Source organism: Platalea leucorodia (assembly GCF_965183815.1).
Source record: "Platalea leucorodia genome assembly, chromosome: Z".
NCBI classification, from domain to species: Eukaryota; Metazoa; Chordata; class Aves; order Pelecaniformes; family Threskiornithidae; genus Platalea; species Platalea leucorodia.
In genome coordinates this window covers 37,879,866-37,894,527 of record NC_138858.1, presented here as the reverse complement: position 1 = coordinate 37,894,527, position 14,662 = coordinate 37,879,866, and the positions used below count along the sequence as shown (strand labels likewise).

Sequence of the window (14,662 nt, the reverse complement as noted above, 5' to 3'; positions counted from 1 at the left end):
CCCAGCTTCTTGTGCCCCCTGCAGAGCAGGGGAAGCTGAAAAGTCCTTGACCAGTGTGAGCGCCACTTAGCACCTTATTTAGAGGCAGCTTAGCACTACTTAGCAAGAACCAAAGCATCAGTGTATCATCGACATTGTTCTCATCCTAAACCCAAAACACAGCCCCATACCGGCTACCAAGACGAAAGTTAACTATCCCAGCTGAAGCCAGGACATTTGATTATTGCATTAGAGGACTGTGCTATCAGGGACCTAAACATATAGCACTGAGGTCTGGATTGAGAAGGATCCTCTGGTTCTAACCAAGTAATGTACTGAAGTATAGGTCTGCCTTTGAGGCTTGCGGTAATTGTTCAGATGCTGGATGAGCTAGTAGGGTAGCTCAATCTAAGGATGTGGATAATACCTTGATCATGGCTTGTCTTAAGGAAAAATAAACTGGATTTTGGGTTGCTACTACATTGACAGTTTTGGATTAAAAAGTGACAGCTAAGAATTTTGAGTTTCCTGTGAAGACCTGGCCTCAAAAAGTGGAAATCATATACCTGTGCATCTTAGGGATCTTTACTGCTTGCAGGTTAAGTGCAACACTATGGTTTTTCTTATGTAAGTAGTAGCTCACCTGTCCACTGGTTTCTGACGGATACACGGGAAATTTTGGTTAGCCTTACATTAGAAGGCCATCATAATTATGTTGAATTTTAGGATAAAGTCCTCTTGTACAGCAATGATTTACTGATTAGTGAGGGAGAATTGGGGGAACAGCAGGGTATTATCAGCAGCTACAAATACAACTTTGTGTACATTTTTGTGACTTCTTTAAAACTGGGTATTTGCAGAAGAGGAATACAGTATTCATAATGTACAGTGTTAAGTGTCTAAGATACATATCCTGAAATACTATGCAGATGTACTTGCCCGTTAAGCTTGGGAAATTAATTTTCTCATTATCTTCCTAATCAGAAGATTCTTCTATTTAACTTCCTAAGGATAAGGAATTTGGGCTCCTGAAGTTAGGTGTGGTGGATTATCATTGGCTGAAATACACGGTGCAAGTACCTCGCTTTCCACAGGAGAATGTGCCACAATTTAGTGCAGCACTGCAGAGCAGTCACTATTTTGCAGTTTAGATTTGCCCATTCTTACCAGGTGAGTTCCAAAAGGACAGGTTTACAAACGTCTATACTCCTTGGTCTCTTTTTACTTTGGAAGATTATACTAACGTTCTCTTCTTACCCAAAGCATATACGCATTGCTCATAAGGGTATGATGAAGTGTCTGGAATATCTTTCCTCCAAGTATAACATCAAGTGGTAAAATGTTTGCTAGTGGCATACTTTTGCAGGATAATAGATAACTTTGCAGTCTGTCCTGTATATGTTCTGTCTGTACTGAGCATACATCAGTCTACTTTTATTGAAAAGTAAAGCTAAAAGAACATATAATTGTCTGTCACTAGTTCACTGAGCACTGAAAAATGGGAATACAGTTCTGTCAGTGGATTTCTGCAAGTCATGGAGAAACAGTCTCCCATGAGCAAGTCCCCTCTCCTGTGTAACTGCTGCTTTTAGAATGGTTCATTGTGGCCAGTGGTAGCACTAGCTGAGAGAGAAAACTACTCTGTGCTAGGAATGGCCACTAATAGAATACATATGTTAATTCTGCATAAAGGCAGAGATACGGTTTTAATGAGTCATTTATGCATTCTATACTATCTGTGAAGGTACGGATTGAGAAAATACTTTTTTTAATCAGCTGGGAGAGGCAGAAGAAGTAGAGGCTGTGAAATATATATTTTTTGAAATTAAGATGACCTATTCTGTTACAGCTTTGAGATGTTACGGAAAGACACTTTCTTCAAGAAAGAAAAAGTGAGAAGGTGTTTGAGATAACTCGTGAATTCATAGCCATGTTTTCTTATTTCCCTTCCTACAGTTTGTGTGGATCTACTGACTAAAATCTCTTAAATTAAGAATGTGTGAGGGCAAGAGCAACTGCAGGCAAGGATTACTTCTTTTCTTGCTCCTGCATCTTGTGCAAAACCCATTTATGCACAAGGAAATAACATTGAACCTTTAGTAATTCCACAAGCACACAGCTGAGATTCTTATAACGCCTTGAACAAGGGATGAGCAGTCTTCCACAGTGTCATGGTGACAATTGAATAGAAGGAAGCAGATTTAGTGGTGTATTTGAGATATATGTTGAAGTTATCATATGCTTTTGCCTAGTAACTCACAGCTTTCATTGTTTTGCATGTAAAAGAGTGTATATTCATCTTCAGTATAACTACAGAGAGGTTTCTCACAGCTGAACTGGTAAATGATCTAACATACTTGGTAGCTACTCATGAAACTTCAGTGGAGATTGGGAGAAGATGGGATAAGTAGGGACTTAAAGGGATATGAGTCCTCCAGTTTGAGTTCGGCCATGGGGTCCTTTAGCAAGCCTGAATTACGTTCATGGCTTGATAGTTCTGATTCAGTCTGCTGTGTTGCATGATTTGGAAAGACTTTGGCAGAAATTACTCTATTGGTAGCTATGGCAGAACATTGCATGAAGTTCTATCTTCCCATCTGCAATGCTTAACAGCTTCAGCTGGGCTAACTTAAGTGTGGCACCATTTGGAGGTACCTTTTCCATATGAGAGTACTTTCTGGACAATCCTACCTGGTGATACCTACCTACTCTCCAGTCTATGTGAAGCTGTTCAGCTATGTCTGCATTGTGTGTGGTCTTAGAGCTGGGGAACTCTGTGTTTAGTTGGCATAAAGCACAATTGCACAGAGCTTGAGTATCCTTCTGTCCCTATTCTGGGCATTTTAACAATTCTAAATCGTATATCACATCTGATGGTGTTTCTCTGTGGCACTGACAGTGGTTTCTGATACATTTACAAGTAGGCAGTCATCCCAAGAGGTGGATCTAATCCATAGTCACTCATGTATGTACTTTCTGGCAGCTTGACTGTTTCGTCCAGCTGCATGCATTTTAGTAGTTTGCGCTTAGGGATACCAGTCAGGGAAAGCTGCAAGAAGCTCTTTCATGGTAAACATAAAGTACTGCAGGAGCCAGAGGCACAATCATTTCACTTGTGTTTGTGTCTGGACATCTTTAGTTGCTTAAAGAGGTTATTTACACAGTATTTTTTTTAAGTAATTGAACAATGACAAATACAAGTAGAAACAGTCCTTGTCCCAAGAGGCTTTCAGACAAAAAGACAAAAATCTAGCCAAGAAGCCTAATTAGAGATGTGGAAGATGGATGGCTTTAATCAAAATAGGACTGGTGGTGTGTATGCTGTAGCTGCTGTAGAAAATATGTGTATGAAGAGAAATGGAGAATAAGACACAACTTGGCACCTGCTGCAAGTCAAGGAGATGGCAAGTAGGGTAGCCTGTGGGAAAGAAAGAAAGTGGTAAGATGTGTGCTGCTAATGTGGTTCATCAGAATATAAGAGAAAACAGTATATGTTTGCAGGAACTGTGCTGCACAGGTAGCATCATAGAATCATTTATGTTGGAACAGACCTTCAAGATCATCAAGTCCAATTGTTAGCCTAGCACTGCCAAGTCCACCACTAAACCATGTCCCTAAGCATCACATCTACACATCTTTGAAATACCTCCAGGGATGGGGACTCCACTCCCCTGGGCAGCCTGTTCCAGTGCCTGACTACCCTTTCAGTGAAGACATTTTTCCTAATATCCAATATAAACCTTCCCTGGCACAGCTTCCTCTTGTCCTATCACTTGTTACTTGGGAGACTGACCCCCACCTCGCTACAACCTCCTTTCAGGTAGTTGCAGAAAGCGATAACGTCTCCCCTCAGCCTCCTTTTCTCCAGGCTAAACAACCCCAGTTCCCTCAGCCACTCCTCATAAGACTTGTGCTCTAGACCATGAAATAAATTGTGTGAGAAGTGTCTGATTCTCTTGTCCTTGGAACAGGTTTACTGTAGCTATTCTGCTTCCCTCTTACGTAGTGCTCGTGTTGCATTCCATGCTGTCCTACAGGGTGGAAGTTGTGTTTGACTCTCGGGCAAGTTCATGGCAATGGAAAGACCAAATGACCAAATAAGATTCTTGACAATATTTTTTATCAAAGGTGCTTGATCTGAATTTTGCAGTACTTATAACCTAAGAGAAAGGTTCATTCAATATGGGATTCGCCAGCGTTGTCTGTATTCCTAACACACAGGGTTCTGATATCCAGTACTATCTTCGAATTTTTGGGCAGTTCTTTTATTTCATATCATTGGGGCTGAAATTTTTGCCAGTGGCTGTTTACCATTTTAAAAGGTCAGATATTGTATTAGTATTTGTAGGAAACAGTTGGGAGCATAGGTTTGGGCAATGCTTAAAAGCTTCATCCATTATGTAACAAGGGAATTTTATTAGTCAGTGAGGGTAGTATAAAAAAAAGAAAATCTGAACAGACTGAATACATATTTAATTACATCATAATTTTACATAGACTAGACATCTATGGTGAAAACACCAGTCCTTTTAACAAGCCATTTGTAACAAACTTTTTTTCAACACTAAATGCTAGGTGCAGCTATACTGCAAGTATTTTTTCACCTGACACTTTTTTATCCCAATTCTAGACACTTGGGTGCATCTTTTCACTGATGAAGTTGGTGATGTCATGTTGCTGAGTGATGTCATCTCCCAGTGCTTTGCATTTTACTCTTGGTGATTTTTGTTTGGAAAGTGAGTTGGCCAATGGAGTGTAACTTCACTTTTTTTTTTTTTTTTTTTTTTAAATAAAGTGTGTCTGTTTACATTGTAGCATGTTCTGGTAATCTTCATCTTGATATCCTGAAGTCCCTTTCTGAAGATGGTTGAAAAGGGTTTTTGTTATTGCCTGTTGTAGTAGTTCTGAGGATTTCTTGGGGGTAAAGTGAAATAAAATGCTCAGGTGCTGAGTCGCTGCAGTGACAACTAGTTTCAGTGGGAGTTACTAAGATTATTTTGCCTCAGAATGGGTTTAAGAACTTGAGAGAGTGTCTGTCAGAATGGACCCATCTTCAAAACACAGCTTCTGTAAATGAAGTGCATCACTATGGAAAGCATTGAAATTACTTCAGTAATTTGGACAGTGGCAATAATGTCAAACTGTGGAAGTCTCCTGATATGGGAAGCCCTACACAGCACTCATGGGAGCACTTTTCAGCAGTTTGTGATGTCATTTTCACAGTGTAGACTGTTAGTTTTCACACAGACCAAACATTGTAAAACTCAGGAAAAACTGAGCAAGAACTGAGTTAAATTCTTTCCATAGAGCTCTGTTTCTTTTATTAATTTTTATGAAATTCTGGCTTTAAGCTTAAAACGAACTTTTAAAAAACTGAGTGGGATTTCTTTTAGCAGGTACTAAAGATGCCTAAGGCTTCATCATTTTTGCTGTATTGGAAATAGTTTGTTAACGAACTGGCAAACGCATGTCTAGAAAGAGCTTTAGTAAAGGCCAGAGTTGGATTCAATTCAAGTAAAACAGTTCTTATAACTGTAACAGAAAATTTTCTTTATTGCTGCAGAAGAACAAAATTGATTCTAAAAATAAATACATAAATGCAAAGCCTATGCTGGAGACTCTAAATTCTTTGATTTCAGTTCTGTCAGTCCTCTTGATGGTGACTGGCAATTTCCTACCTATTCCTTTCACACATTGCTCCCTATTAACAATTACCAGTTCAATCCATTGTTGCTATGCATGAGTAAAGTGCAATAGAATTAAACCCCTATTATAGATATCACAGTCTTTTAGTGTTGCACACATCATTGTGGCCCCTTGCTCCAGTGTGTCCTTTACTGACAAACTGCTCTCCAGCTGGTTGGATAGCAGACTGTCCTGCTGCCTGGGGTTATTCCTCTCCAGATGCAGGACTTTGCATTTCCCTTCGTTGAATTTCATGACATTCCTGTTGACCCATTTCTTTATCCTGTTGAGGTCCATCTGAATGGCAACACATACAGTGGGTCTATCCACCTCTTCTCACAGTTTTGTATCATATGCAAACCTGCTGATGGTGCCATCTGTCCCATTATCGAGGTCGTTCATAAAGATACTTAATAGCATTTACCCAATTATCCGGCCCTGGGGCACACAGCTGCTGACGGCTTTCTGGCTGGACTTTGTGCCACTGATCACAACCCTTTGAGTTCAGCAGCTTGGGCATTATTTAGTCCACCTCACTATCCACTTATCTAGCCCACACTTCCATCAGTGTGTCGCTGAGGATGTTATGGGAGACAGTGTCAAAAGCCTTACCAAAGTCAAGATCATCAACATCTACTGCTCTCCCCTCATCTACCAAGCCAGTCTTCTCATTGTAAAAGGCTTTCAGTTTGGTTTAAGCATGATTTCCCCTTCAAAAATCCATGCTGACCACTCCAAATGACCTCCTCCAGCCCTTTTGACAGCCAGTGTCTGGAATTGATTTTCCAGGATTATTTACTCCGTCATCTTCACAGGGATTGAGGCTGACCGGCCTGTAGTTCCCTAGATCCTCCTTCTTGCCTTTCTTAAAGACAGGAATGACATTTACTTTCTCCCAGCGCTAAGGAACCTCCTCTCAATTGTCACAGCCTTTCAATGATAAATGCCTCAAAATGACATGGGCCAACTCCCTCAGTGCTTGTGGGTGCTCCATGGACCTGGGTGTGCTGTTTGTTTCCTAACCTGCTCTTCCTCCACCAAGGGTAAATCTTCCTTGTCCCAGACTTTCCCACTGATCTCAGGAACCTGGGATTCCTGAAAACTGGTCATACCAGTAAAGACAAGGGCTGAAACTGAGATTCAGAGGTCATGACATCACTTTTCAATATAATTAGGTGTTTAGGGAGCATGAACTGGTTCTTGCAAATCAAAGCTGTTGATCTTGAAGAAAGATGCAAACCATTGGTGTGCGCCAAGAATAATTTCCTGGGGCTTGACCAGCTGTGCTGGCTTTCTTTTCAGGCAAATTTTCTGTATTAGGAGGAACAATCTCTGTGGTAATGCTGGTCAGGAGAATAAGCTTTACTCAACATTTGTCTCTAAGGCCTCTCCCTGCTGCTTAGCAGGTTTAGATTTGGAAGTCAGTATTAATCATCAGTTAATATTTCTGAAAACCATTTTTTTCTCAAATAGTGGAGAGTGCTAATGGTTAGAAAATCCTGACTTTATCAAGGACTTACAGTTTAATGCTTTGGCAGTATTTTCTTCCCTTATTGCACAGGTAGGAGTGCAAAATTAATCTTTTTTTGCATGTTATTTAAAAATTTGTATTTACTAAATTGTAATGCAAGTTGATTGAGAAGAGAGTTTTTGTGATGTCAGATGTTCTGATGTAACTTCTTTCAGAGGCATCAACATTGTAGGAGCATAAAATGCTGGAACATGAAATAAAACATTAAAACCTTAATTTATTAAAAAGGAAAAATTTGAAGACAGATTAACAGGAAAACACACCTGTTTTTAAAATCAAACAAAAAGTTTTATTAAGGAAGTTGCCTAAAAATGAACCTATTTTCATAGATTATTTCCATCAGTACCTTCTGATGGAAAATAGCTGTCAAAAATTACTGTCTCTTTCTATTAAAACTTGGGTTGGTGTTACAATGGCACAGATAGTTGCTCTTGGCAGGGTTTTGAGGATTGGTACTGGTATAGATGTTGGCTTTCTGAAGTCAGCTGGGAACTTGTGACCTTCAATCCATTTTCAGTTTCCTTCCTAGAGTCTTTGCTTTTCAGGCTGTGGTGAAGCTTATGTTTGAGTGCATCAGGTCTGTATTTCCTGTTCCCCAAGGAAAAGAATGACTGTACTGCATATGAGTACTGTATTATTTTTTTCAGCTTTGTAAAGCATTCTGCAAATTGTGCATCTGACTTTTTGTTGCTTGGTCTGCCAGAGTAATTTGCAGACCTGCACGTTGTACCCCTAGCAATGTTTGATGCTCAGTTGAACTATAGCGGCACTGCCTTCTGAGTAATATTACGGTGAGCATGTTCATCTCAATGTTTGAAATAATGTCTCTCTCAATAATAATTTTTCATGTGAGTCAACTGCAGTTCATCAAGAGCTACTTATGGTTGGATTAAATGGGCTAACAGATTGCAAATTGCTGTCATCTTTCTGCTGGATATTCTAAGTATCAAAACTAATATCACAGTGCACTTAAGATAATTTTCTCATCTATATTCTTTATCCTTGCCATTAGTTTGGGTATGTTGTGGTGAAGAATTTGCTGCTTTTCGTTGCAAATATGGGAAGAAGTGCCTTGGGCGCGTGAATCCTGTATCTCCCCTTGGAATTATCATGTGCTGGTTTCTCATGTCACAGGATGTGTCACTCTGTGAGGAACATTTCCCAGCTGCACACACTTAGTGCAAAGAACAGGCAAGAGCCAAGACTAACTGGTAGGAGAAGTGAGTGGAGTGGCATCCATTTATACTCTTGCAGTTCTGGCTTGGTTAACATAATCTTGTTCTGCCTATTTAGTAGCATATTCTGCCTTTCCTGACTTTATGTGTGTTTTGTCTCTTCTGTTTACAGTACATGCAAATAGATGACTTCTGAAGTATATTTGTTGTTGCTGGATTGGTGTATTTTTCCAAGTAAAATAATAACTACTACTTAATGCTGAAGCCACTTTGTTCCTCTGACAGTCACTATCCAAATTATTGCAGGTATGGTAAAGGGTTAGTCAAAGGGGATTTGTGAAAAGGATCCTTACTCCCTGTGAGATCACTAACCTGTTTGTTTCTCTCTAAGTAATATTACTGCACAAGTAATATCGCATTGCCTTACTGTGAGATAAAAGCCCAAGATAATGGGAGCAAGCAAGAATTGATTGTATTTGTGGTTGTTTAATGTCCTGAACTTTTCACCAGAAGATGGCAGCAGGCTGATGTTAGTCACAAATATTTCTACTGCTTACTGTTGGATAAATGTGGAGATACTGTGCTAAATACTTTGAACTGAATAGTTTACCATAGCTCACAGTGAGAAACTGGGCGTTGCAAAACATTGCATGTCAAGCAGTTTTGTGGCTTTGTAGGTCTGGCTGGCTGCTGGCCTGCAAGTCCTCTGCAAGTTCTGGCCATTGTTCAGTGATGTGCATTCATTTGACAGTCTTTCAAGAGCATTTATTTTGGAAGAAAAATCAAAGCAGGTAGAGCTATTGCTTAAATAAGTTTGCATTTGTTGCATATTGCCTTTCAGTTCAGGAAAATGTTTCATTCTGTTCCTAGAATTAATTTTCCTGGCAATAAACTTCAGTTAAATGTGAATGTACATTTTCTGTGACAGAGACAGCAAAAGCAGAGAAAGGACTGGAACTGATACTGCATGATGCAGAAAGAATTCTTGTTTTCCATGAAAAGCCTATGTAAATATTGATAAAAAATGTGGAGTTCAGCAGCTCTTGCAGATGTTTTGTGATATGTTTAATGGAAAATAAGCTGTGTTAGCCAGAGAAACAAAGATGTTTTTTACCCTGTAGCCATAAATTAATCTTCACTATAGTAAATGTTTAGCATGTTAACAAGCACAAAATGTCCGTTAGATATGTTTATGAATTTTCCATTTTCAGTGCATTCAAACATTGCAGAATAACTTCACCATTGGCAAAAACCTCCTCCTGAAGAATGTAAGGAGCAGAAAATGCAGGTGTTTTTCTTAGATGAGAAGTAAAACAACAAATCCAGTCAGGGTGATCCATTGCACCATGGCTTGATAAAACTTAATACCAGACCTTCAGATTTCCCCATGTGCCTGAGGCTGAGTTCCTTTAAGGTGTTCAATATGGGCAGACACATAAGAAGAGGTTACCTGGCCTAAGGTCACTTGGGCTTCCCCAGACCCAATTGTCAGCTAACAGAGACGAACTACAGATGGGGTCCGAGATGCCACAGTCTAAATATTGCGTGCTGTTGCCACTTATTCCCACATGCTGATTCCTAAGTCACATCCATAACAGTGATGTGCCTGCAGCTGTTTTTAATGACCTGTTTACAACAAAACATGCTAAGAGTTCCAAAGCAAACAAGCAAAAGTAAAAGATCCAAATTCTTTGAAACTGTGGTTCTCAAGTGAGTCTTTACCTGTGGAAAATTTGGTGTTTGGCTGTGTAAATTAAACTATACCATACTCCACATTGACAACAGGGCTGGACTGATCTGCTACAGACAACGGTAATTCCATAATTTGAAAGCAGTCTTTCCAGGCATATTTATGAAAAAGTAATCACAATGTTGTTGTCAAAATAGTTCTTTCAATATGCACGATAGCAGAAGTTCATTCATTTGTGACATTTGATTAGCTTAAGATTTGCACTTGCTTTCCCAGTAAACACCACTGGTGGGGCTTTCAAGTCTGATGACCAGCTTTGCACAAGCCAAAAGCCAGGAATGAAGGAAGTCAGATTTCAAACATTCATGCATATTTTTATTATAACTCTTATGCACAGTACTTAGCATTAAAAGGCTGCACACAGGCTTACTTTCAATCTGTTATATTTGTTTTTTAAAGGGACTGAGTACCTCTGGCTAGTGAGCTATCATGAGTTCATGTACGTGCAAGTTAATGCAGTAGTGTAAGGGTGCTTTAACATGCCAAAGACACAGCGTGTATTTTGCCAGGTTATTCTACAACTAGTGCAAGTTGCCTAGTTATATAATTGAATTGATCACTAAAAGCAAAATCCAGATTTCCAAAGTGGCCATTCTTCCTAGTACTTTGACACCACTTTTCCTCCCACACTTCTTCTTTCCCACTCAAGCCCTGGGTATCCTTTTACCTCTGAGGGCTTTCCATAATTCCCTCCAATCCATCGATATTCCTCTACACTGTCTGTCCTCTTGTCTAAGGCCAGACAGTGCCTTTATTGTCTTCCTGTGTGGTTTCTCCGTATTGTTCCTCTAAGCACATTTGCTCCTTCTAGTGTCAGGTGTTCCTCTTTGTTGCTTCCAGCTCCCAGCACCTTTCTCACATCTCTTTCTATGTCTGAGAACATCTGCTCTCAGCTTGCAGCTTTTTTCCCTCCACATACTTGACTCCTGAGGACACTTTTCTGATGAGAAACCTGCAGGAAGTGCATTTTCAATGTGACTGAACAAGGTGTAGCCTCTGAGATCCTAGTTGGCTGTCAAAAGGGCTGGAGGAGGTCCTTAATGTGCTCACAAATTATTTATGTGCTCACAGCCTGCTTCTTCAAAATGGAAAAATTCTGAAGAAAAGCCCCTTCATGTTTCCTAGCATTTTCAGAATCTGCTTTGAAAATACCAGTGTACTTTGTCAATTACAGTGTTTAGCAACACCGTGTGTAAAGAATTGTATCAACAAAAAGGTATTATTCTCCACTCTGGAGTCAGCCTAGGGATTTGATCAGGAATGCATGTAAACTGCACTAAGACATCAGTGATTATATAAGACTTCCTGAATTTAAATTTCCAGAATAATTTGCATTTTTCTGCATAGAAATGACCATATGGGAAGCAGTTGTATGGATTAGGGAACAGGAAAGTGGAGCAATTAAAATTCCCATCAGTAGGGTATGCCAGCAATTTGGAAAGTTTGACAGATGCACATAGAACAAAACTGTATGACCATTTAAACACAATATCTCATGTATTTCAGAAAGCCAGTCAATTTGGCTGTAAAGAGAAAATGCAAGAGCGGTGAGCGTGGCTTCACATGGGTAGGCACAATCCAGCCGACCCACCAGTTTTAAGTAAAGAACATTGGTAATTTTTGGTAAAAGCAGCTGTCATGGGAGAATTGGGGGGGTTGGCTGCCAGGACAGAACCACACTGCTCAATGACATATGATCTAGAACTTCTTTACCATGCAGGATAGGCATAGCAGGTGGATACTGGTTTCTGAGATTTCTCTTGCCTGACACTGGCATGCCTTGTACTGCATCCAAGGACCCTGTCCTTCCAGTCTGGTGCAGAGACCTCAGCACAGACCTCAGGGGTAGAGGACACTCACTCTGATCTCCTCCTGATCAGAGCCTGATCTGAATTTGAGCCCTGGATGTTGACCTTGTGCACAACATGGGACGTCCAGGGATGTGGTGTTTTGCTGCTTCTCGAGGGGTTGTTTTCTTCACCATGTGTTACCTTCTGCATCGGATTGTCTGTCATGCTGCCAGTTGCCATGGATAATCACAAGTCACGAATAGCTGTGACTTTCCCATACGTGGTGCTGCTGCCCCTGTATTTTCAACTTTCTCTGCAGTGGGGCGTTTGCTAACTATTCTGGCCAAAATTGAATGCAGTGCTAGGTGATGCTCTGGCTGCTCTGACTTAGCCGCTTGGTGCCTGGTGCTCTGCTTTGAATGCTTTGGCTTCTGGTCTAGCTATATTGTGCTTACGCGTAAATAGTTTCCTAAAGAAAAATCTTCACAAGTAATGCCTTGTAAGAAGTACACAAGTTGAAGGTTTCAGGAAAGAAAACCCAGAAAATATGATGGCAGTTTTAATTAAAAGAATGTATTTTTCCCCTCTAAAACCTAACCATACTTGATGATTTATTTAACCTGATTGTAGTAAAAACTGGTATTTAAAAACCTACCTATAGCTTATGACAGTTGAATTCTATTTTTTATTCTTACAAATTCCTAGTTTACAAACTCTGAAGGCCTCATTTTTTGCTGCTAAAAGGGCTCTGGTATTAAGATCTTTGCAGATGGCTGTTGATAAGTATCTGAAAATCACTCTCTGCGAATTTACCCTCATTGGAAGCTGTGTAATCTGGAAGTATCTTAGGTTTCTCTAAAGTTTTTAGGAAAGCAAGATGTGCAAAAGTCCTTAATAAATTCTAGCACTCGGGTTTGCAAAATTTAGACATCACACCGTACCTGGACAGAGTTGACCAAAGGCAGAACCAGAAACTTTTAACTAAGTAAATGGCCCTTTAATAAAATTTTGGCCACAAGAGGAGGTATTTCAGGCAAATTTTATGTGTGGAATGTCACTGATCCATAATTCTTACTACTTTTTATTTAGATACTCAAACAACTGGTTCATGACTGAATAGTTTGACATGCTGCAGCCTGGTACAGGCTAGCAGAAAGAATAGTATTGCTAGTACTGAAATAAGGTGAAAGGAGCATACTGTGGAGGCTTGTGTCCCTTGTGAATAAACTGTTGTTACTAATAGTTGTAAACTATTTGCTAGTGCATTGGCATGTCTCCAAGAAATTTATGTCTTTTAGAAAGCTTTTAAATACTGAAGGCAAATAACCTGTGGTAACAGATTTCAAAGGGAATATAGGTATCTGCACCCCCTAAGTAGCTTTGTAAATAAATTTCAAGCCTAGAAAGACACATGATTACCTAGTATGACCTCTTTCATAACATATTGACTTTTTTGCAGTACCTGCATTAAAAGTAATGGTTTGTGATTGAAGAAGAACTCATAGTCTTAATGTATTTTGTGAGTTCTAAACTTGCTGCCCTCCATTTCTAAGAAGGGATAAAATGGTAGCTTGTATGCTAGCTAAATATCTTACCAAAATATATAAGTTCTTTTAAATTCCATACCCATTTCCATATTTGCTTGATGAGATATATGCAAAGAATTTCTGAAGTTCTGGTTGTTCGTTGTGCCTCTTGAAATGTATTTTAATAGTTGATTAATGTTTAAAAAGAGATGTCAGGGAGATTTATAGAAATGTTCATGATAAAGAGCATAGTAACAGTGACTATCAACTGTTACGTGTGCTTTTAGCATTAGAGCATAAATAGCCACATACAACAGTAATATAGATATCCAATGTAAATATCATGGTAGAAACCAAGTCATATACTTATACACAAGGTTTATATGTCTCCATTCTTTTCTCTTTCTACTGCCACACTTTAAAAAAATCAAGGAGATAGTAGCCACAGCATTGTTTGTCTGTTGCTTAGAGGCCCTATCATGAACCTGCTATTAATAGGTCCTGTTTGACGTCAAGTATGTGTATCTGTTTGCAGAAAGTGACGCTGCTCAAAGTTTTCACCAGAAATCTGTGCTTTTTCCACAGTTAACAGAACCCATCCGAGGTGTAGACACAGTAGTTATTCTTAGTTATGGTTAGTTTTTTTTTTCTTAGGATGAGACAATGTTGACTAAGAAAAGCTGTCAATAATTCAGGATCCAGTTCAAACTTACAGCTGGTGAAAGGCTAACAAAACAGATGAAAATACAAAAGGCATTTTACTACAGAGAAGGATGGACTCCTACTACAGGGAAGTACTGTAGTACTACTTTACTACTACTAGTAGTTTACTACTTTACTAGTACTAGTTTACTACTAGTAGTAAAGTACTGCTTTACTACAGGGAAGGATGGAATTAATGTCTCCCCAAAAGGGCTGATTGTGTTTGTAATTTATAACTCTGGAAACATGGAAGCCCATCACCTATCAGCAGTGAAAAATGACTGTCCATTTTTCCATTTTCAGAAATGGAAAGCTGTTAAGAATTTCAGGATTTCTGACAGCTTCCTCATGGCTGGAATTCTTTTATACAGGGAATAGTTCAACAGGAAACTTAAATTTTTCCTGAACTATAACTTACTCTACTTGACTTTTTTCCCATCAAAAGGGTTTTTATGGCTTAAGAACTTCCGTCCTGGCAAAGCAAGGTGATTGTCTCTTTTAACAGCTAGCCAAAACTTGCCTGC

The 14,662-nt window shown here is 39.4% G+C and overlaps 1 protein-coding gene across 1 annotated transcript in view; it reads left to right on the top strand.

Annotated features, from left to right (window-relative positions):
* SAXO1 (stabilizer of axonemal microtubules 1) overlaps window positions 1–14,662 on the top strand; it is a gene marked incomplete at its 3' end in the record, with an annotated part of 35,204 nt that overhangs the window by 1,025 nt on the left and 19,517 nt on the right. The window lies entirely within an intron of this gene.